Genomic DNA, 27,116 nt, shown 5'->3' with positions numbered 1-27,116 from the left:
GCAGCCAGAATAGTTGTCTACAGTGAAGATAATCAGTTCCTGCTATAGTAAAGAGTTGTGCACCCAGTTTTATCTATAATCTGTCTGGGATGTCATGCATCATCAACTAATCTAAAGCTTGTTTCGCTTGGCACTCGTTACAAGCACTACTCTGGCCAATGTGCTTTTTAATTTTATTGCTCATGTTTTGCCAGTAGGGCACTTCTCTTGCCTTTCTCAAAGTCAATTCAATTCTTTGATGGCTTGCATAGATATGTTTCAGAATTTCTCCTCCCAGCTCCTTTCTACAAGTTGCCATCTTGGACTGTCAAGCCAGCTTGGTATGCCCAATATGCTCTTGTGACCACAGGTGTGTCCTTGATGCTCTCAGGCCATCCTTTCATGATTACTGCTTTATCACTTGTAGATTTGCATCATGTTGGGTAGTTTGTTTAACTTGAGCAAGGTGCTTGTCTGTCAGATTCAATGTCTCCGCAGGGTTATCACGTGAAGATCATTTTACAGTATGTTGTAGCATCAGCAGCTTTCTTCTTGGAGACCACTGCTCTGGACAACATGTCTGCATTTTACATTTTGTATGTCATGTACAGATGATGGGGTGGATTCTCCTTTTGAGAGACTAAGTGTTGACTCTGGGACTGAATTGAGTGTTTCCTGGCCGGGAGCTAATGTTCCAGCACTCTCGCCACATGAAACTAGTGCAATTCCAACTCATGCTGGTGTTGGCGCTGGGGTAGGGATTGGCACGTGAGAGTTTCATAAGCTAGAGTTGCAGATAAACTCCACTCCCCACACACTCCAGCCAAGAAAATAGCAGCATGTAGAGCGACGCCGATGTTCGTTGACGTAGGGCTGGACACCATGAGTGGACACAGTGGAAGAGAACTGTGACACCCTGTTCACCGGGATGGGAAGGAGTCTGTCACCCGCAGAGGTCAACCGGGCCTGGGCGGAGGTGTCAGAGGTGATGGGCCCTAGCCATGAGGACCAGCCAGCAATGAGAAAAGAAGCTGCACAAATACCTCAAGGCGGACCGGGTGAGCCATCACCTCCATGCCCCTGTCATCATCCTCATCCCACACACCCCACCCCACAGTCCCCTTCAGACATGCAGCTACCACTAGGCGCACAGGTAGGCAATGCTGCGTGGAGATGGGCAATCACACAGGCCAGCCAGGGCGAGCCAGCACCTCCATGCCCCTGGCATAATACCCATCCTGCACCTCACACGCGCCTCCATCCAGAGGGTGACTGGACCCCAGCCACCGGCAGCCCCCTCATACTTTACCCGGCACCACACAAGCACCTATACCGCCCACCATGGCCGGGAGACCTGCACATAAAAGCGACCAACTGATCTGTCACCACAAGAGAAAATGGCCCACAATGGCCAGGATTGGGAGAGGGCTGGAGGTGGCCCCTGGACCCACTGGCCCTCAACGACATGGAGCAGAGGGTGAAGCACCTGGCGGGTGGGGTGGGAAAGCCTGCAGTCACCCAGGTGGAAGTCAGTATGGGAAAACCAAGTGAGCCCCCATTGAATTGCAATGTCTCTCTATGGCAAGTGAGTCACTCCTCTCCCCCACCTCATGCCCACCATGTCTCACCATGCGTTCAACCACCTGCAAGAGGTGTTGGAGGGCTGGCATCGATGGTGGAAGCCTTGGGTGCGAGGCGTCACAACTATAGGTCAGGATGTCCAAGGCCTAGGGCACACTATGCAGGTGGTGGTTGTGGCGCAGGACAGGGCAGCCCTGTTGCAGGGAGTCATGTACCAGGGCCACATGGATATTGCTGCGCTGCTCCAGAGCGCGGCCCAGTCACACTCAGCCGTGGCTGCAAGTGCCGAGAACATTGGCCATACATTGGCTGACCCAAGGCAGTCACAGAGGGACGTGATCCAGTCTCTGTGCTCCAAGGCCACGAACATCGAGACCCTGGTCGAGACAAGAGCCGGCCTCAAGGACTGGCAGCGCCAGGTGACGGCAGAGCCCCGGAGCTCACTCTGACCACACCCCCCTCCCATGGGGCCATCGGGCACTCTGAAGAAGGAGGAGTTGATGGGGCTCGTTCTGGTGATGACCGCAGTGGAGATGCTGGAACATCGCAAGGCCTCTGAATTTCTCCCATCTGTCACCGGTACGTCCAATGGACAGAACATGGTGGCACTTTGTCACCTGCAACACCCGATGGTCGGCCGGGCATATCCAGGCCCTGTCGCTCCATTGGGCAGCGTCAAAGGAGACTCAGGCCACAGGTTGGATATACAGCAGGCCTCCTCCACATCTAATGTACTACCTGGGGACCCACCGAGAAGGAGCATTAGGAGAAGTAAGATCAGAAAGATAGACACCAGTTAGGTTGGCATGAGTGCAGCACAGGGGTTGCATGAGGGGCTACCGCACAGTTGTTGTACATAGCACTGTTACAAATAAACACCTGTACACTGATGTTCCAAACTGCCTCGGTCCTCAAACTGAAGGGTGTGAGCGATGGGCTGTGTTGGGCTGGGCTGGGTGGAGAGAATGTGCTGGTTGGAGGAGGGGGGGACAGTGGTGTGGGGTGGGATGGGGCTGTTGGAGGAAGGAACGCAGAAGGGCCCCTGGGCATTCCAACATTCCTACAGGGTGTAGTGATCTCTATATGTGCATGTACACAAGGGGTTAATGTGTAATCAGTAGCACCACATGATCACTAGAGGACCGGACCAACAGGGGTATAAAAAGCAATCACATTGGGTCTCTCTCTCTCTCGTGGGTGCACTGTGACCAGGGCAGTATCAGATTAGTTCAGATGGCTAGTGGAGTTACGTGTAGTTACTGTAGTTAGATCTTGTTAACCTTATCACTAGTATCAAAGTTAAAGTAAAGAACTCATGCAATTATTGTTGTAGTTACTCAATAAACCTTTTGTTGCTGCTGGACGAGTTCGAGTCTTCTTCATCGAGATTCAGAAGACCTCATCAATAACCAAAGATTGAGTAGCACGAGTTACCTACCGCACAGGTAACAAAACACAGGGGTTGCGCTCGGAGGTGGCAGGGGACGGCGCCAGAGACATGGGGCGCCACGTGGTAGGGTGCTCCCCCCCACCCTGGACAACATCCTCACCACCCAAAGGGTCTGTGGGCCCGTAAGATAGAATGGCCAGCATGCATGCAGGGCTCACCCGGGGCAGACGGTGGAATGTGATACCGGAGGCAAAGGCCAGACGTTGTTGGACAGTGCTGAGCACCTGAAGTCATTGTGGAGCAGATCGTCATCATCCCGAATCCCACACAGACCCGCTGACACTGCCAACTCAGGGCCAACAGCCTGCAGTGAAACTGGTGGGAAGCTCATGGGTGTTGGTGGGGGAGGGGATAGAGTGCAGCAAGGGGAGTGGGTGGGTGGCTATGGGGGGGGGGGGGGGGGGGGAGGAAGTGGGGCAGGGAGTGGGGCAGGGAGGCTGGTCTTCCGGTGGCCAGGCCCCAAGACGGCGAAACTGAAGGTTGTGAGGGTTCTCCCATGTGGGGCATCCTGGCGGCCTCTCTGGTTAGCTGAGGTCTTCGGCAGCACACCCAGTCTGGCAGGTCCTCGAAGGACAGGTGCCGACTGTACACGCCTCCTTCACACTTTCTCCTCACCGCTGGTCCCTGCTCCACTGGGGTGCAGGGTTCTCCCCAAGCAGCGACTGTGCCTGCTGCCTCAGAGCGTCCACAGGGGCTGCTAATGCCAGGCAGAAGGCAACCATTGCTCGCTGAATACCGAAGTCCATTCTCTGCAGGGGGAAAAGGGCAGACAGGTTAGCATGGTGAGTACTCCCGTGCCCATCCATGTCCAACAGGCTACATGGTAGCCCTGGGTTGTGCTGCAGCCCCTGCCTCTGCATATTCCCTTTCCCAGATCCACCCCCCACCCCCAGCTGTTCCCCCCCGACACTTTGCCTCCCACATCCACACTCCTGGCCCCTTCGGTGTCTGCAGTGGGTAGCCTCTGACCCCACCACGCATCTATTCCAACAAGGTTACTAGTGTATCCCATGTCAACAATACGCTCTCCGGTCCCTGTCCGGTGCTCTGCCATGGGGTCTACTGTGGGTGTCCCCTTTGGGTGGGCCATGTGAAACCCCAGCAGAATGGCACTGGGTCATGGGGTTGGGGGTCACTGTGTGCCACCGACTGCCCCATGCTTTGTGGCAAGCGTGCAGGTTGGGCCCATGGATGGGGCTTGGTGAGGGGGGATGAATATCTATTGGGACTGTAGCTACAGTGTGATGTGGGTCCTGAGTGCGATATACAAGTTGTGACATCCTGTCCAGGTGCAGGATGGATACGAGCAGGGGTGCAGCAGGCAGGAAGGGCTTGGAGACAGCTGGCGGTCCTGTGAGTGGGCTAGCTGATAGTGTGACTGGTGGGGCCTCTGCCCGCAGAAGGTGCCAGAGGCCATAGTGCATGTGTCCACTGTCCATGGAGGGCTCTGCTGGTCCCCTGCTCCCCCTGCAGTGGGGCAGCACTTCCGATGAGTACACTGAGGGGAGTAACATCTGGTGAGCCACCAGGTGCGCATGTCCACACCTGTCCTGTTGGTGGGTTTGCTGGGGACGGCTCCTGCAGGAGTGGCCTTGGAGGGGTGGGCGCCTGTCTGACCAGTGGCGCTCTGCACATTTACAGGATACAGTGCGCAGCCAGGGGCCTGAAGACTGCGGCAATGGTGGCCCATGTCGGACCACCCCGATCCCGAGGGGGGCACACCGAACCCATGCCCGTCTGTCTCCAGGTCGGTCACCGCTAACCCCCCTGGGCCCGGCAGGCGCTCCACCAGCCTCCAGCACAAACTTCAGCACACTATTGTGAGTTTGGAAACTTTTCTTACATCCTATCTCTCCCTCAGCAGCCACGCCTCCCGGTCTCCATTTTTAAATACCACGTGCAGGATTCTCCCGCAATTGGCGGGATGGCCCGACGCCAAGAACGGCGCAAACAACTTTGGGTCGGGCCAACCGGAAGTTGCGGAATCTTCCGCCCTTCGGGGGGCTAGGCCGGTGTCGGAGGGGGTTGGCTAAGCGCCACCCAGCGCCAAAGGTCCGGCATGAGTTGGCGCATGCACAGAACCGTCGGCGTGGTTCCGCGCATGCGCAGACCGGCCGGCGTGTTCCTGCGTGTGCGCAGGGGGGTTCTTCTCCGCGATGGCCATGGCGGAGCCCGACAGAGGCCGGCACGGAAGGACGGAGTGCCCCCACGGCACAGGCCCGTCCGCAGATCAGTGGGTCCCGATCGCGGGCCAGGCCACCCCTGGGGCCGGATCCCCTCCGTGCCCACCCAAGAACTCCACTAGTCGGCCTACCAACCAGTTCCCGCCGTGTGGGACCATGTCCATTTCACGCCGGCGGGACTGGCCAGGAACTGTCGGCCGCTCGGCCCATGGAGGCCCGGAGAATTGCCATATCCCTCATATCCCCTTCCCCATATCCCCCATATCCCCCTCCCCCATATCCCCTTCCCCCATATCACCCATATCCCCCTTCCCCATATTCCCCGCCCCATATCCCCTTCCCCCATATCCCCCTTCCCCCATATCACCCATATCCCTCTCCCCCATATCCCCCTTGTGGTAGTATGTATTAGGGGTCATGTGGGACTGGAAGCCCTAATGTCATTGGCTGACAGATCCCGGGTCCTGGTTAGCCGTTGACCTCTAGCTCCGCCCTGAAGGCGGAGTATAAGAAGCCGGAGTCCTCCCCCGCAGGCCATTCTACTATCGAGCTGCGGGGGAACAGACACGCTTAATAAAGCCTCATCGACTTCACTCTATTCGTCTCACGGAGTCTTTGTGCGCTACAATTTATTAAGTGTGCCTAAAAAGGGCTATGGAGCTCAGGATCATCCCGGAATGCCTGAGGATCAGCCCCCACGCAGTGAACGCGGCAGCAGCCTTCAAGCACTGGCAGACTTGTTTCGAGGCCTACCTCAGAACGGCCACCGGCCGGGTCACAGAAGACCAAAAACTACAGGTCCTGCACTCGAGGGTAAGCACGGAGATTTTCTCCCTCATCGAAGACGCGGAGGATTTCCAGACGGCGTTCGCAGCACTGAAAATCTCTATGTCCGCCCAGTTAACCAAATCTACGCTCGCTACCAGCTCGCGACGAGACGACAAGGTCCCGGAGAATCGATGGACGAATTCTACGCCGCGCTGCTGATTTTGGGACGAGCCTGCAGCTGCCCTTCGGTGAACGCAAATGAACACACGGACATGTTAATGCGCGATGCTTTTGTGGCAGGTATGAATTGCTCCCAAATCCGCCAAAGACTTCTAGAAAGAGAGTCACTAGGACTCTCAGAGGCCCTGGACCTAGCAGCCTCCCTGGACGTGGCCGCGCGTAATACCCGCACCTACGGCCCCGACCGCGCGGCAGCCCATTGGGCTCCGTACGTACCCGTCGCGACAAACCCACCCCCCCCGCCCCCGGACACCCCACAGGCTTGCGCAGTCCAAACGCCAAGTCACACCGGGGGCGCCCGCTGCTATTTCTGCGGCCAGGCGAAACACCCCCGGCAGCGCTGCCCGGCCCGCGCAGCAATCTGCAAGAGCTGCGGGAAAAGGGCCATTTCGTGGTTGTGTGCCGGTCCCGCGAGGTCCCCGCTGTCCCAGGAGAACAGGGAGCCCTGCAAGCCGTTTACGCTCCCCAACGCCCCCAGCGCCCCATGTACGACCCGCAGGCGCAGCCGCTCTGGGTCCCGACCACCGCGGTCCCGGGAGAACAGGGAGCCCTGCACACCGCTTACGCTCCCCAATCCCCCCCCCCGCGCCCCATGTATGACCCGCCGGCGCTACCAACTTGGGTCCCGACCACCGCTGTCCCCAGAGATGAGGGAGCCCCGCGCGGTCCTAACGCTCCCCAACCCCCCCAGCGCCCCATGTGCGACCCGCAGACGCCGCCATTTTGGATCCCGGCCACCACGGGGGGAGGAAGGGCGCCGCCATCTTGGACCACCCCAGACCTGTACGACGCGTGGGGGCGGCCATTTTGTCCACCCCCGCCGCCATCTTGTGACCCCCCAGCCATGTGCGATGTATGGGGCAGCCATTTTGTTCATCCCCGACGCCATCTTGGACGGTAACAACGGACCCCACTCCACTACTACAACCACGTCTCGCTTCAATTACGCTCGATCAAGCTCAGCCCCGGACACTCCAGACGACGACGACAACGGTGCTAATAAACGGCCACGAGACACCATGCCTAGTCGACTCCGGGAGCACGGAGAGCTTTATCCACCCCGACACGGTAAGACGCTGTTCCTTGACCACCTATCCCAGCGCACAAAAGATTTCCCTAGCTGCAGGATCCCACTCCGTACAGATCCAAGGTTTCTGCATAGTTACCCTAACGGTGCAGGTGAGGGAGTTTAAAAACTACAAACTACACGTCCTTCCCCAACTCTGTGCCCCCACTTTACTGGGATTAGATTTCCAGTGCAATCTTCAGAGCCTTACCTTCAAATTCGGCGGCCCAATACCCCCACTCACTATCTGCGGCCTCGCAACCCTCAAGGTGCAACCCCCGTCCTTGTTTGCGAACCTCACCCCGGATTGCAAACCCGTCGCCACTAGGAGCAGACGGTACAGCGCCCAGGACCGGACCTTCATTCGGTCCGAAGTCCAGCGGCTACTAAAGGAAGGCATAATCCAGGCCAGCAATAGTCCCTGGAGAGCACAGGTGGTAGTAGTGAAGACAGGGGAGAAACAAAGGATGGTCATAGACTATAGCCAGACCATCAACAGGTACACACAACTAGACGCGTACCCTCTCCCCCGCATATCCGACATGGTCAATCGGATTGCCCAATATAAAGTCTTCTCCACCGTGGACCTCAAGTCCGCCTACCATCAGCTCCCCATCCGCCCAAGTGACCGCAAGTACACAGCCTTCGAGGCAGACGGGCGATTATACCATTTCCTAAGGGTCCCATTTGGCGTCACAAACGGGGTCTCGGTCTTCCAACGGGAGATGGACCGAATGGTTGATCAACATGGGTTGCGGGCCACGTTCCCGTATCTCGACAATGTAACCATCTGCGGCCACGACCAGCAGGACCACGACGCCAACCTCCAAAAATTCCTCCAGACCGCCAAAGCCTTGAACCTCACGTACAACGAGGACAAGTGCGTTTTTAGCACCAACCGGCTAGCCATTCTGGGCTACGTAGTGCGCAATGGGATAATAGGCCCCGACCCCGAACGTATGCGCGCCCTCATGGAATTTCCCCTCCCGCACTGCTCAAAAGCCCTGAAACGCTGCCTGGGGTTTTTTTCATACTACGCCCAGTGGGTCCCCCAGTACGCAGACAAGTCCCGCCCCCTAATACAGACCACGACCTTCCCTCTGTCGACAGAGGCTTGCCAGGCCTTCAGCCGCATCAAAGCGGATATCGCAAAGGCCACGATGCGCGCCATCGACGAGGCCCTCCCCTTCCAGGTCGAGAGCGACGCCTCCGACGTAGCTCTAGCGGCCACCCTTAACCAAGCGGGCAGACCCGTGGCCTTTTTCTCTCGAACCCTCCACGCTTCAGAAATCCGCCACTCCTCAGTGGAAAAGGAAGTCCAAGCCATAGTGGAAGCTGTGCGACATTGGAGGCATTACCTGGCCGGCAGGAGATTCACTCTCCTCACCGACCAACGGTCGGTAGCCTTCATGTTCGATAATGCACTGCGGGGCAAAATCAAAAACGACAAGATCTTAAGGTGGAGGATCGAGCTCTCCACCTTCAACTACGAGATTTTGTATCGTCCCGGGAAGCTGAACGAGCCGTCCGATGCCCGATCCCGCGGCACATGTGCCAACGCACAAATTAACCGCCTCCAAACCCTCCACGAGGACCTCTGCCACCCGGGGGTCACTCGGTATTTCCACTTTATCAAGTCCCGCAATCTCCCATACTCTTTAGAGGAGGTCCGTACAGTCACAAGGGACTGCCACATCTGCGCGGAATGCAAACCTCATTTTTTCAGGCCGGATGGTGCACACCTGATTAAGGCTTCCCGCCCCTTTGAACGCCTTAGTCTCAATTTCAAAGGACCCCTCCCCTCCACCGACCGCAACACATACTTTCTTAATGTGGTGGACGAATACTCCCGCTTCCCATTCACCATTCCCTGCTCTGACATGACCGCAGCCACAGTCATTAAAGCTCTGAACACCATCTTCACACTGTTTGGTTGCCCCGCATACGTCCACAGCGACAGGGGGTCCTCTTTCATGAGTGACGAGCTGCGCCAGTTCCTGCTCAGCAAGGGCATAGCCTCAAGCAGGGCGACCAGCTACAACCCCCGGGGGAACGGGCAAGTAGAGAGGGAGAACGGCACGGTCTGGAAGACCGTCCTACTGGCCCTACGGTCCAGGGACCTCCCAGTTTCACGGTGGCAGGAGGTCCTCCCGGACGCTCTCCACTCCATCCGGTCGCTATTGTGTACGAGCACTAATCAAACGCCTCATGAGCGTCTCCTTGTCTTCCCTAGGAGGTCCTCCTCTGGAACGTCGCTGCCGACCTGGCTGGCGGCCCCAGGACCCATCTTGCTCCGAAAGCATGTGCGGGCACACAAGGCGGACCCGTTGGTCGAAAGGGTTCACCTCCTCCACGCGAACCCGCAGTACGCTTACGTGGAGTACCCCGACGGCCGACAGGACACGGTCTCCCTGCGGGATCTGGCGCCCGCCGGCAACACACACCCCCCCCGACACCATTCACCCAACCCCCCCCCTTCCTGCCACCGCCGCACCCCGCGACCGCCCCCTTCCCAGGAGGATCGGTTCCCCTCAGGCCCGACCAAGAATAAAGCCCAAGCTGAAACCGTAAGGCTCCCGGAGACGACAACACCGGTACAAGCACCACCACCACCACCGGGGCCGAGGCGATCGACACGGACGACCAGACCGCCCGACCGACTCGTGGCGTCAATCTAAATCAATATATGGACTTTTCACAAGAACATTTAGCTTTTCTCCCGATACCTTCTGTAAATAGTTGAAACAGGACAAAATTGTACATACTGTATTGCCATGTGAATGTTTTCCTCCCAGGACCAGCCCTGTAAACCCTTACCACCATGCGAAGCATCACCCCGCCGGGTTCATTTTTGACAAGGGGTGAATGCGGTAGTATGTATTAGGGGTCATGTGGGACTGGAAGCCCTAATGTCATTGGCTGACAGATCCCGGGTCCTGGTTGGCCGTTGACCTCTAGCTCCGCCCTGAAGGCGGAGTATAAGAAGCCGGAGTCCTCCCCCGCAGGCCATTCTACTATCGAGCTGCGGGGGAACAGACACGCTTAATAAAGCCTCATCGACTTCACTCTATTCGTCTCACGGAGTCTTTGTGCGCTACACCCCTTATCCCCCCATCTCCCCCTTATTCCCCATATTCTCCTTATCCCCCATATTCCCTTTATCCCCCATATCCCCCTTCCCCCATATCCACCTTCTCCCATATCCCTCTTATCCCCATATCCCCCTTCCCCCATATCCCCCTTCCCCCATATCCCCATATCCCCCATAATCCCCCTCCCCATATCCCCATCCCCTTCCCCCATATCTCCCATATCCCCCTTCCCCCATATCCCCCTTCCCATTCCCCCATATCCCCCTTCCCCCATATACCCCATTTCCCCCATATACACCATATACCCCTTCTCCATGTCCCCCTTCCCCCATATCCCCTTCCCCCAAATCCCCCATATCAACCCAAATCCCCCTCCCATATTCCCCTTCCCCCATATCCCCTTTCACCCATAGCCCCCTTCACCCATATCCACCATATCCCCCTTCCCCCATATCCCTCATATCCCCTTCCCCATATCCCCCTTCCCCCATATCCCCCTCCCCCATATCCCCCATATCCCCCTTCCCCCATATCACCCATATCCCCTTCCCCATATCCCCAAATCCCCCTCCCCATATCCCCCTTCCCCCATATCCCCATTCACCCATAGCCCCCTTCACCCATATCCACCATATCCCCCTTCCCCCATATCCCTCATATCCCCTTCCCCATATCCCCCTTCCCCCAAATCCCCCGCCCCATATCCCACATATCCCCCTTCCCCCATATCACCCATATCCCCTTCCCCATATCCCCATATTCCCCTCCCCATATCCCCTTCCCCCATATCCCCCTTCCCCCATATCACCCATATCCCTCTCCCCCATATCCCCCTTCCCCATATCCCCATATTTCCCTCCCCCATATCCCCTGCCCCCTATCCCCGTCTGCGTGCCTAACCGTGAATGCGGTATTGTGTATTGCAGGACCAAACATTGAACCCCGACCCCGCGGATGGCAAGCGCCCCCAGGACGATCAAGGGCTGCCACGAGCCAGGGACAGACCTGGTCTATCAGGCATACGATGCCCCCAGGACGATCCAGGATGGCCACGAGCCAGGGACAGACCCGGAGCACCAGGGGAACGACGCCCCCATCTCATGCGACTGCAGCGACGCCGACAGGCCAGACCCAGCGGAGAGGGGGGAAGAGCCACAGGAGCACGCCCCCGTTGCAGCCGACCCAGGACACACCTACCCAGGACACACCTACCCAGGACACACCCACCCAGGACACACCCACCCACGACACACGAACCCAGGATACTGACGCCCAGGACACCGATCCAAAATAAACTGACGCACAGGACATTGACGCACAGGACACCGATGCACAAAACACTGACGCACAGCATATTGATGCACAGCACACCGACGCACAAGAGACTGACGCACAGGACACTGACATACAGGACACTGACACACAGGACACTGACGCACAGGACACTGACATACAGGACACTGACATACAGGACACTGGCGCACAAGACACTGACGCCCAGGACACTGACGCCCAGGACACCGACGCACAAGACACTGACGCACAGGACACTGACGCACAGGACACCGACGCACAGGACACCAACGCACAGGACACTGACATACATGACACTGACATACAGGACACTGACGCCCAGGACACCAACGCACAGGACACTGACATACAGGACACTGACGCACAGGACACTGACGCACAGGACACCGACGCACAGGACACCGACGCACAGGACACTGACATACAGGACACTGACGCCCAGGACCCCGACGCACAAGACACTGATGCACACACTGACATACAGGACACTGACGCACAGGACACCGATGCACAAGACACTGACACACAGGACACTGACGCACAGGACACCGACACACAGGACACTGACGCCCAGGACACCGACACACAGGACACTGACATACAGGACACTGATACACACGACACTGATGCACAATACGCTGATGCATAGGGCACCGACGCACAGGACACTGACATACAGGACACTGACGCCCAGGACACCGACGCACAAGACACCGACGCACAAGGCACTGACGCACAGGACACCGACGCACAGGACATTGACATACAGGACACTGACGCCCAGGACACCGACGCACATGACACTGACGCACAGGACAGCGACGGACAGCGCACTGACGCCCAGGACACTGACGCACAAGACACCGATGCACAGGACACCGACCCACAGGACACGGACATACAGGACACCGACACACAGGACACTGACTCACAGGACACTGACACACAGGACACTGACACACAGGACACTGACATACAGGACACTGACGCACAGGACACCGACGCACAGGACACTGACACACAGGACACTGAAACACAGGACACTGACACACAGGACACTGACGCACAGGACAGCGACGGACAGCGCACTGACGCCCAGGACACTGACGCACAAGACACCGATTCACAGGACACCGACCCACAGGACACGGACATACAGGACACCGACACACAGGACACTGACTCACAGGACACTGACACACAGGACACTGACACACAGGACACTGACATACAGGACACTGACGCACAGGACACCGACGCACAGGACACTGACACACAGGACACTGACGCACAGGACACTGAAACACAGGACACTGACATACAGGACACTGATGCACACGACACTGATGCACAATACGCTGATGCACAGGGCACCGACGCACAGGACACTGACATACAGGACACTGACGCCCAGGACACCGACGCACAAGACACCGACGCACAAGGCACTGACGCACAGGACACCGACGCACAGGACATTGACATACAGGACACTGACGCCCAGGACACCGACGCACATGACACTGACTCACAGGACACTGACACACAGGACACTGACACACAGGACACTGACATACAGGACACCGAGGCACAGGACACTGACACGCAGGACACCGACACACAGGACACTGACACACAGGACACCGACGCACAGGACACTGACACACAGGACACTGACGCACAGGAAACTGACATACAGGACACTGACGCCCAGGACACTGACATACAGGACACTGACGCACAGGACACCGACGCACAGGACACTGACACACAGGACACTGACGCACAGGAAACTGACATACAGGACACTGACGCACAGGACACCGACGCACAGGACACCGACGCATAGGACACTGACATACAGGAAACTGACGCCCAGGACACCGACGCAAAAGACACCGACGCACAGGACACTGACATACAGGAAACTGACGCCCAGGACACCGACGCCCAGGACACCGACACGCAGGACACCGACGCACAGGACACTGACGCCCAGGACACTGACGCCCAGGACACTGACGCCCAGGACACTGACGCCCAGCACACCGACGCACAGGACACCGACGCCCAGGACACTGACGCCCAGGACACTGACACCCAGGACACTGACGCCCAGGACACCGACGCCCAGGGCACCGACGCACAGGACACTGACGCCCACGACACCGACGCCCAGGACACCGACACACAGGACACTGACACACAGGACACTGATGCACATGACACTGACGCACAGGACACTGACGCCCAGGACACTGATGCGCACGACACTGACACCCAGGACACTGACACCCAGGACACCGACACACAGGACACTGACGCACAGGACACTGATGCACAGGACACTGACACACAGGACACACTGACGAACAGGACACTGACACACAGGACACCGACGCACAGGACACCGACGCACAGGACACTGACGCCCTGGACACCGACACACAGGACACTGACGCACAGGACACTGACACACAGACCACCGACACACAGGACACTGACACACAGGACACTGACACACAGGACACCGACACACAGGACACTGACACACAGGACACCGACACACAGGACACCGACACACACGACACTGATGCACAAGACACTGACGCACAAGACACCGACACACAGGACACTGACGCCCAGGACACTGACGCCCAGGACACTGACACCCAGGACACTGACACCCAGGACACTGACACCCAGGACACCGACACACAGGACACTGACACACAGGACACTGATGCACAGGACACTGACACACAGGAAACTGACCCACAGGACACTGACGCACAGGACACTGACGCACAGGACACTGATGCGCACGACACTGATGCACAGGACACTGACACCCAGGACACCGACACACAGGACACTGATGCACACGACACTGATGCACAGGACGCTGACGCACAGGACACTGACGCCCAGGACACCGACACACAGGACACTGACACACAGGACACTGACGCCCAGGACACCGACACACAGGACACCGACACACAGGACACTGACACACAGGACACTGACGCCCAGGACACTGACACACAGGACACTGATGCACAGGACACTGACACACAGGACACCGACACACAGGACACTGACGCCCAAGACACTGACACACAGGACACTGACGCCCAGGACACTGACGCCCAGGACACTGACGCCCAGGACACCGACACACAGGACACTGACACACAGGACACTGACGCCCAGGACACTCACACACAGGACACTCACGCCCAGGACACCGACACACAGGACACTGACACACAGGACACCGACACACAGGACACCGACACACACGACACTGATTCACAGGACACTGACACACAGGACACTGACACACAGGACACTGACGCCCAGGACACTGATGCGCACGACACTGACACCCAGGACACTGACACCCAGGACACCGACACACAGGACACTGACACACAGGACACTGATGCACAGGACACTGACGCACAGGACACTGACGCACAGGACACTGATGCACAGGACACTGACACACAGGGCACTGACGCACAAGACACTGACGCACAAGACACCGACACACAGGACACTGACGCCCAGGACACTGACGCACAGGACACTGACGCACAGGACACTGACGCACAGGACACTGACACACAGAACACTGACGCACACGACACTGATGCACAGGACACTGAGACACAGGAAACTGACCCACAGGACACTGACGCACAGGACACTGACGCACAGGACACTGATGCACAGGACACTGAGACACAGGAAACTGACCCACAGGACACTGATGCGCACGACACTGATGCACAGGACGCTGACGCACAGGACACTGACGCCCAGGACACCGACACACAGGACACTGACACACAGGACACTGACGCCCAGGACACCGACACACAGGACACCGACACACAGGACACTGACACACAGGACACTGACGCCCAGGACACCGACACACAGGACACCGACACACAGGACACCGACACACAGGACACTGACACACAGGACACCGACACACAGGACACTGACGCCCAAGACACTGACACACAGGACACTGACGCCCAGGACACTGACGCCCAGGACACTGACGCCCAGGACACTGACGCCCAGGACACCGACACACAGGACACTGACATACAGGACACTGACGCCCAGGACACCGACACACAGGACACCGACACACAGGACACTGACATACAGGACACTGACACACAGGACACCGACACACAGGACACCGACACACAGGACACTGACACACAGGACACTGACGCCCAGGACACTGACACACAGGACACCGACACACAGGACACCGACACACACGACACTGATGCACAGGACACTGACACACAGGACACTGACACACAGGACACTGACGCCCAGGACACTGACGCCCAGGACACTGATGCGCACGACACTGACACCCAGGACACTGACACCCAGGACACCGACACACAGGACACTGACACACAGGACACTGATGCACAGGACACTGACGCACAGGACACTGACGCACAGGACACTGATGCACAGGACACTGACACACAGGACACACTGACGAACAGGACACTGACACACAGGACACCGACACACAGGACACCGACGCACAGGACACCGACGCACAGACCACCGACACACAGGACACTGACACACAGGACACTGACACACAGGACACCGACACACAGGACACTGACACACAGGACACCGACACACAGGACACCGACACACACAACACTGATGCACAAGACACTGACGCACAAGACACCGACACACAGGACACTGACGCCCAGGACACTGACGCACAGGACACTGACACCCAGGACACTGACACCCAGGACACCGACACACAGGACACTGACACACAGGACACCGACGCACAGGACACTGACACACAGGACACTGACCCACAGGACACTGATGCGCACGACACTGATGCACAGGACGCTGACGCACAGGACACTGACGCCCAGGACACCGACACACAGGACACTGACACACAGGACACTGACGAACAGGACACTGACACCCAGGACACCGACACACAGGACACTGATGCACACGACACTGACGCCCAGGACACCGACGCACAGGACACTGACGCCCAGGACACCGACGCCCAGGACACCGACGCCCAGGACACCGACGCACAGGACACTGATGCACATGACACCGACGCACAGGACACTGATGCACATGACACCGATGCCCAGGACACCGACGCCCAGGACACCGACGCACAGGACACCGACGCACAGGACACTGACGTCCAGGACACCGACGCCCAGGACACTGACGCCCAGGACACCGACGCCCAGGACACCGACGCACAGGGCACTGACGCACATGACACCGACGCACAGGACACTGATGCACATGACACCGACGCACAGGACACTGATGCACATGACACCGATGCCCAGGACACCGACGCCCAGGACACCGACGCACAGGACACTGATGCACATGACACTGACGCCCAGGACACCGACGCCCAGGACACTGACGCCCAGGACACCGACGCCCAGGACACTGACGCCCAGGACACCGACGCACAGGACACTGATGCACATGACACCGATGCCCAGGACACCGACGCCCAGGACACCGACGCACAGGACACTGACGCCCAGGACACTGACGCCCAGGACACCGACGCACAGGGCACTGACGCACATGACACCGACGCACAGGACACTGATGCACATGACACCGACGCACAGGACACTGATGCACATGACACCGATGCCCAGGACACCGACGCCCAGGACACCGACGCCCAGGACACTGATGCACAGGACACTGACGCCCAGGACACCGACGCCCAGGACACTGACGCCCAGGACACCCACGCCCAGGACACCGACGCACAGGACACTGATGCACATGACACCGATGCCCAGGACACTGACACACAGGACACTGGCGCCCAGGACACTGATGCCCAGGATACCGACGCACAGGACACTGACGCCCAGGACACCGACGCCCAGGACACCGACGCACAGGACACTGATGCACATGACACCGATGCCCAGGACACCGACGCCCAGGACACCGACGCACAGGACACTGATGCACATGACACCGATGCCCAGGACACCGACGCACAGGGCACTGACGCACAGGACACCGACGCCCAGGACACCGACGCACAGGACACTGATGCACATGACACCGACGCACAGGACACTGATGCACATGACACCGATGCCCAGGACACCGACGCCAAGGACACCGACGCACAGGACACCGACGCACAGGACACCGATGCCCAGGACACCGACGCCCAGGACAACGATGCCCAGGACACCGACGCACAGGACACTGATGCACATGACACTGACGCACAGGACACTGACGCCCAGGGCACTGACGCTCAGGACACTGACGCCCAGGACACCGACGCCCAGGACACCGACGCACAGGACACTGATGCACATGACACCGATGCCCAGGACACCGACGCCCAGGACACCGACGCACAGGACACTGATGCACATGACACCGATGCCCAGGACACCGACGCACAGGGCACTGACGCACAGGACACTGACGCCCAGGACACCGACGCACAGGACACTGATGCACATGACACCGACGCACAGGACACTGATGCACATGACACCGATGCCCAGGACACCGACGCCCAGGACACCGACGCACAGGACACCGACGCACAGGACACCGATGCCCAGGACACCGACGCCCAGGACAACGACGCCCAGGACACCGACGCACAGGACACTGATGCACATGACACTGACGCACAGGACACTGACGCTCAGGACACTGACGCACAGGACACTGACGCCCAGGACACCGACGCACAGGACACCGACGCCCAGGACACTGACGCACAAGACGCTGACACACAGGACACCGACACACAGGACACTGACACACAGGACACTGACGCCCAGGACACTGACACACAGGGCACTGATGCACAAGACACTGATGCACAGGACACTGACACACAGGACACTGACACACAGAACACCGACACACAGGACACTGACACACAGGACACAGACACACAGGACACCGACACACAGGACACCGACACACACGACACTGATGCACAGGACACTGACACACAGGACACTGACACACAGAACACCGACACACAGGACACTGACACACAGGACACTGACACATAGGACACCGACACACAGGACACCGACACACACGACACTGATGCACAGGACACTGACACACAGGACACTGACACACAGGACACTGACGCCCAGGACACTGACGCCCAGGACACTGATGCCCAGGACACTGACGCACAGGACACTGACACACAGGACACTGACGCACAGGACACTGACACACAGGACACTGACGCACAGGACACTGATGCACAGGACACAGACACACAGGACACACTGACGAACAGGACACTGACACACAGGACACCGACGCACAGGACACCGACGCACAGGACACTGACGCCCTGGACACCGACACACAGGACACTGACGCACAGGACACTGACACACAGACCACCGACACACAGGACAGTGACACACAGGACACTGACACACAGGACACCGACACACAGGACACCGACACACACGACACTGATGCACAAGACACTGACGCACAAGACACCGACACACAGGACACTGACGCCCAGGACACTGACACCCAGGACACCGACACACAGGACACTGACACACAGGACACTGACACCCAGGACACCGACACACAGGACACCGACACACAGGACACCGACACACAGGACACTGACACACAGGACACCGACACACAGGACACTGACGCCCAAGACACTGACACACAGGACACTGACGCCCAGGACACTGACGCCCAGGACACTGACACCCAGGACACTGACGCCCAGGACACCGACACACAGGGCACTGACATACAGGACACTGACGCCCAGGACACCGACACACAGGACACCGACACACAGGACACTGACACACAGGACACTGACACACAGGACACCGACACACAGGACACCGACACACAGGACACTGACGCCCAGGACACTGACACACAGGACACCGACACACAGGACACCGACACACACGACACTGATGCACAGGACACTGACACACAGGACACTGACACACAGGACACTGACGCCCAGGACACTGACGCCCAGGACACTGATGCGCACGACACTGAGACCCAGGACACTGACACCCAGGACACCGACACACAGGACACTGACACACAGGACACTGATGCACAGGACACTGACGCACAGGACACTGACGCACAGGACACTGATGCACAGGACACTGACACACAGGACACACTGACGAACAGGACACTGACACCCAGGACACCGACACACAGGACACCGACGCACAGGACACCGACGCACAGACCACCGACACACAGGACACTGACACACAGGACACTGACACACAGGACACCGACACACAGGACACTGACACACAGGACACCGACACACACAACACTGATGCACAAGACACTGACGCACAAGACACCGACACACAGGACACTGACGCCCAGGACACTGACGCACAGGACACTGACACCCAGGACACTGACACCCAGGACACCGACACACAGGACACTGACACACAGGACACCGACGCACAGGACACTGACACACAGGACACTGACCCACAGGACACTGATGCGCACGACACTGATGCACAGGACGCTGACGCACAGGACACTGACGCCCAGGACACCGACACACAGGACACTGACACACAGGACACTGACGAACAGGACACTGACACCCAGGACACCGACACACAGGACACTGATGCACACGACACTGACGCCCAGGACACCGACGCACAGGACACTGACGCCCAGGACACCGACGCCCAGGACACCGACGCACAGGACACTGATGCACATGACACCGATGCCCAGGACACCGACGCCCAGGACACCGACGCACAGGACACTGATGCACATGACACCGACGCACAGGACACTGATGCACATGACACCGATGCCCAGGACACCGACGCCCAGGACACCGACGCCCAGGACACCGACGCACAGGACACCGACGCACAGGACACTGACGCCCAGGACACCGACGCCCAGGACACTGACGCCCAGGACACCGACGCCCAGGACACCGACGCACAGGGCACTGACGCACATGACACCGACGCACAGGACACTGATGCACATGACACCGACGCACAGGACACTGATGCACATGACACCGATGCCCAGGACACCGACGCCCAGGACACCGACGCACAGGACACTGATGCACATGACACTGACGCCCAGGACACCGACGCCCAGGACACTGACGCCCAGGACACCGACGCCCAGGACACTGACGCCCAGGACACCGACGCACAGGACACTGATGCACATGACACCGATGCCCAGGACACCGACGCCCAGGACACCGACGCACAGGACACTGACGCCCAGGACACTGACGCCCAGGACACCGACGCACAGGGCACTGACGCACATGACACCGACGCACAGGACACTGATGCACATGACACCGACGCACAGGACACTGATGCACATGACACCGATGCCCAGGACACCGACGCCCAGGACACCGACGCCCAGGACACTGATGCACAGGACACTGACGCCCAGGACACCGACGCCCAGGACACTGACGCCCAGGACACCCACGCCCAGGACACCGACGCACAGGACACTGATGCACATGACACCGATGCCCAGGACACTGACACACAGGACACTGGCGCCCAGGACACTGATGCCCAGGAGACCGACGCACAGGACACTGACGCCCAAGACACCGACGCCCAGGACACCGACGCACAGGACACTGATGCACATGACACCGATGCCCAGGACACCGACGCCCAGGACACCGACGCACAGGACACTGATGCACATGACACCGATGCCCAGGACACCGACGCACAGGGCACTGACGCACAGGACACCGACGCCCAGGACACCGACGCACAGGACACTGATGCACATGACACCGACGCACAGGACACTGATGCACATGACACCGATGCCCAGGACACCGACGCCCAGGACACCGACGCACAGGACACCGACGCACAGGACACCGATGCCCAGGACACCGACGCCCAGGACAACGACGCCCAGGACACCGACGCACAGGACACTGATGCACATGACACTGACGCACAGGACACTGACGCCCAGGGCACTGACGCTCAGGACACTGACGCCCAGGACACCGACGCCCAGGACACCGACGCACAGGACACTGATGCACATGACACCGATGCCCAGGACACCGACGCCCAGGACACCGACGCACAGGACACTGATGCACATGACACCGATGCCCAGGACACCGACGCACAGGGCACTGACGCACAGGACACCGACGCCCAGGACACCGACGCACAGGACACTGATGCACATGACACCGACGCACAGGACACTGATGCACATGACACCGATGCCCAGGACACCGACGCCCAGGACACCGACGCACAGGACACCGACGCACAGGACACCGATGCCCAGGACACCGACGCCCAGGACAACGACGCCCAGGACACTGTCGCACAGGACACTGATGCACATGACACTGACGCACAGGACACTGACGCCCAGGGCACTGACGCTCAGGACACTGACGCACAGGACACTGACGCCCAGGACACCGACGCACAGGACACCGACGCCCAGGACACTGACGCACAAGACGCTGACACACAGGACACCGACACACAGGACACTGACACACAGGACACTGACGCCCAGGACACTGACACACAGGGCACTGATGCACAAGACACTGATGCACAGGACACTGACACACAGGACACTGACACACAGAACACCGACACACAGGACACTGACACACAGGACACTGACACACAGGACACCGACACACAGGACACCGACACACACGACACTGATGCACAGGACACTGACACACAGGACACTGACACACAGAACACCGACACACAGGACACTGACACACAGGACACTGACACATAGGACACCGACACACAGGACACTGACACACAGGACACTGACGCCCAGGACACTGACGCCCAGGACACTGATGCCCAGGACACTGACGCACAGGACACTGACACACAGGACACTGACGCACAGGACACTGATACACAGGACACTGACACACAGGACACTGACGCACAGGACACTGATGCACAGGACACAGACACACAGGACACACTGACGAACAGGACACTGACACACAGGACACCGACGCACAGGACACCGACGCACAGGACACTGACGCCCTGGACACCGACACACAGGACACTGACGCACAGGACACTGACACACAGACCACCGACACACAGGACAGTGACACACAGGACACTGACACACAGGACACCGACACACAGGACACCGACACACACGACACTGATGCACAAGACACTGACGCACAAGACACCGACACACAGGACACTGACGCCCAGGACACTGACACCCAGGACACCGACACACAGGACACTGACACACAGGACACTGATGCATAGGACACTGACGCCCAGGACACCAACGCACAGGACACCGATACACAGGAAACTGACCCACAGGACACTGACGCACAGGACACTGACGCACAGGACACTGATGCGCACGACACTGATGCACAGGACACTGACACCCAGGACACCGACACACAGGACACTGATGCACACGACACTGATGCACAGGACGCTGACGCACAGGACACTGACGCCCAGGACACCGACACACAGGACACTGACACACAGGACACTGGCGCCCAGGACACCGACACACAGGACACCGACACACAGGACACTGACACACAGGACACTGACGCCCAGGACACTGACACACAGGACACTGATGCACAGGACACTGACACACAGGACACCGACACACAGGACACTGACGCCCAAGACACTGACACACAGGACACTGACGCCCAGGACACTGACGCCCAGGACACTGACGCCCTGGACACCGACACACAGGACACTGACACACAGGACACTGACGCCCAGGACACTCACACACAGGACACTCACGCCCAGGACACCGACACACAGGACACTGACACACAGGACACCGACACACAGGACACCGACACACACGACACTGATGCACAGGACACTGACACACAGGACACTGACACACAGGACACTGACGCCCAGGACACTGATGCGCACGACACTGACACCCAGGACACTGACACCCAGGACACCGACACACAGGACACTGACACACAGGACACTGATGCACAGGACACTGACGCACAGGACACTGACGCACAGGACACTGATGCACAGGACACTGACACACAGGGCACTGACGCACAAGACACTGACGCACAAGACACCGACACACAGGACACTGACGCCCAGGACACTGACGCACAGGACACTGACGCACAGGACACTGACACACAGAACACTGACGCACACGACACTGATGCACAGGACACTGACACACAGGAAACTGACCCACAGGACACTGACGCACAGGACACTGACGCACAGGACACTGATGCGCACGACACTGATGCACAGGACACTGACACCCAGGACACCGACACACAGGACACTGATGCACACGACACTGATGCACAGGACGCTGACGCACAGGACACTGACGCCCAGGACACCGACACACAGGACACCGACACACAGGACACTGACACACAGGACACTGACGCCCAGGACACTGACACACAGGACACTGATGCACAGGACACAGACACACAGGACACCGACACACAGGACACTGACGCCCAAGACACTGACGCCAAGGACACTGACGCCCAGGACACCGACACACAGGACACTGACATACAGGACACTGACACACAGGACACTGACACACAGGACACTGATGCACAGGACACTGACACACAGGACACCGACACACAGGACACTGATGCCCAGGACACCGACACACAGGACACTGACATACAGGACACTGACGCCCAGGACACCGACACACAGGACACCGACACACAGGACACTGACACACAGGACACTGACACACAGGACACTGACGCCCAGGACACCGACACACAGGACACCGACACACAGGACACTGACACACAGGACACCGACACACAGGACACTGACGCCCAGGACACTGACGCCCAGGACACTGACGCCCAGGACACCGACACACAGGACACTGACATACAGGACACTGACGCCCAGGACACCGACACACAGGACACCGACACACAGGACACTGACACACAGGACACTGACACACAGGACACTGATGCCCAGGACACCGACACACAGGACACTGACACACAGGACACTGACACACAGGACACTGACGCCCAGGACACTGACACACAGGACACTGACACACAGGACACCGACACACAGGACACCGACACACACGACACTGATGCACAGGACACTGACACACAGGACACTGACACACAGGACACTGACGCCCAGGACACTGACGCCCAGGACACTGATGCGCACGACACTGACACCCAGGACACTGACACCCAGGACACCGACACACAGGACACTGACACACAGGGCACTGACGCACAAGACACTGACGCACTAGTCACCGACACACAGGACACTGACGCCCAGCACACTGACGCACAGGACACTGACGCACAGGACACTGACACACAGAACACTGACGCACACGACACTGATGCACAGGACACTGACGCACAGGAAACTGACCCACAGGACACTGACGCACAGGACACTGACGCACAGGACACTGACACACAGAACACTGACGCACACGACACTGATGCACAGGACACTGACGCACAGGAAACTGACCCACAGGACACTGACGCACACGACACTGACGCACAGGACACCGACACACAGGAAACTGACCCACAGGACACTGACGCACAGGACACTGACGCACAGGACACTGATGCTCACGACACTGATGCACAGGACACTGACACCCAGGACACCGACACACAGGACACTGATGCACACGACACTGATGCACAGGACGCTGACGCACAGGACACTGACGCCCAGGACACCGACACACAGGACACTGACACACAGGACACTGACGAACAGGACACTGACACCCAGGACACCGACACACAGGACACTGATGCACACGACACTGATGCACAGGTCACTGACACACAGGACACTGACACACAGGACACTGACGCCCAGGACACTGACACACAGGACACTGATGCACAGGACACTGACACACAGGACACCGACACACAGGACACTGACGCCCAAGACACTGACACACAGGGCACTGATGCACAAGACACTGACACACAGGACACTGACGCCCAGGACACCGACACACAGGACACTGATGCACAAGACACTGACACACAGGACACTGACGCCCAGGACACTGACGCCCAGGACACTGACGCCCAGGACACCGACACACAGGACACTGACACACAGGACACTGACGCCCAGGACACTGATGCACAGGACACTGACACACAGGACACTGATGCACAGGACACTGACGCACAGGACACTGACACACAGGACACTGATGCACAGGACACTGACACACAGGACACACTGACGAACAGGACACTGACACCCAGGACACCGACACACAGGACACCGACGCACAGGACACCGACGCACAGGACACTGACGCCCAGGACACTGACGCCCTGGACACCGACACACAGGACACTGACGCACAGGACACTGACACACAGACCACCGACACACAGGACACTGACACACAGGACACTGACACACAGGACACCGACACACAGGACACTGACACACAGGACACTGACACACAGGACACCGACACACAGGACACCGACACACACGACACTTATGCACAGGACACTGACACACAGGACACTGACACACAGGACACTGACGCCCAGGACACTGATGCGCACAACACTGACACCCAGGACACTGACACCCAGGACACCGACACACAGGACACTGACACACAGGACACTGATGCACAGGACACTGACGCACAGGACACTGACGCACAGGACACTGATGCACAGGACACTGACACACAGGGCACTGACGCACAAGACACTGACGCACAAGTCACCGACACACAGGACACTGACGCCCAGCACACTGACGCACAGGACACTGGCGCACAGGACACTGACACACAGAACACTGACGCACACGACACTGATGCACAGGACACTGACGCACAGGAAACTGACCCACAGGACACTGACGCACAGGACACTGACGCACAGGACACTGACGCACAGGACACTGACACACAGAACACTGACGCACACGACACTGATGCACAGGACACTGACGCACAGGAAACTGACCCACAGGACACTGACGCACACGACACTGACGCACAGGACACCGACACACAGGAAACTGACCCACAGGACACTGACGCACAGGACACTGACGCACAGGACACTGATGCGCACGACACTGATGCACAGGACACTGACACCCAGGACACCGACACACAGGACACTGATGCACACGACACTGATGCACAGGACGCTGACGCACAGGACACTG

The sequence above is a fragment of the Scyliorhinus torazame genome, chromosome 4 (genome assembly GCF_047496885.1).
Source record: "Scyliorhinus torazame isolate Kashiwa2021f chromosome 4, sScyTor2.1, whole genome shotgun sequence".
Lineage (NCBI taxonomy): Eukaryota > Metazoa > Chordata > Chondrichthyes > Carcharhiniformes > Scyliorhinidae > Scyliorhinus > Scyliorhinus torazame.
The sequence above is the reverse complement of the archived record's forward strand: the minus strand, read 5'-3'. Positions refer to the sequence as shown.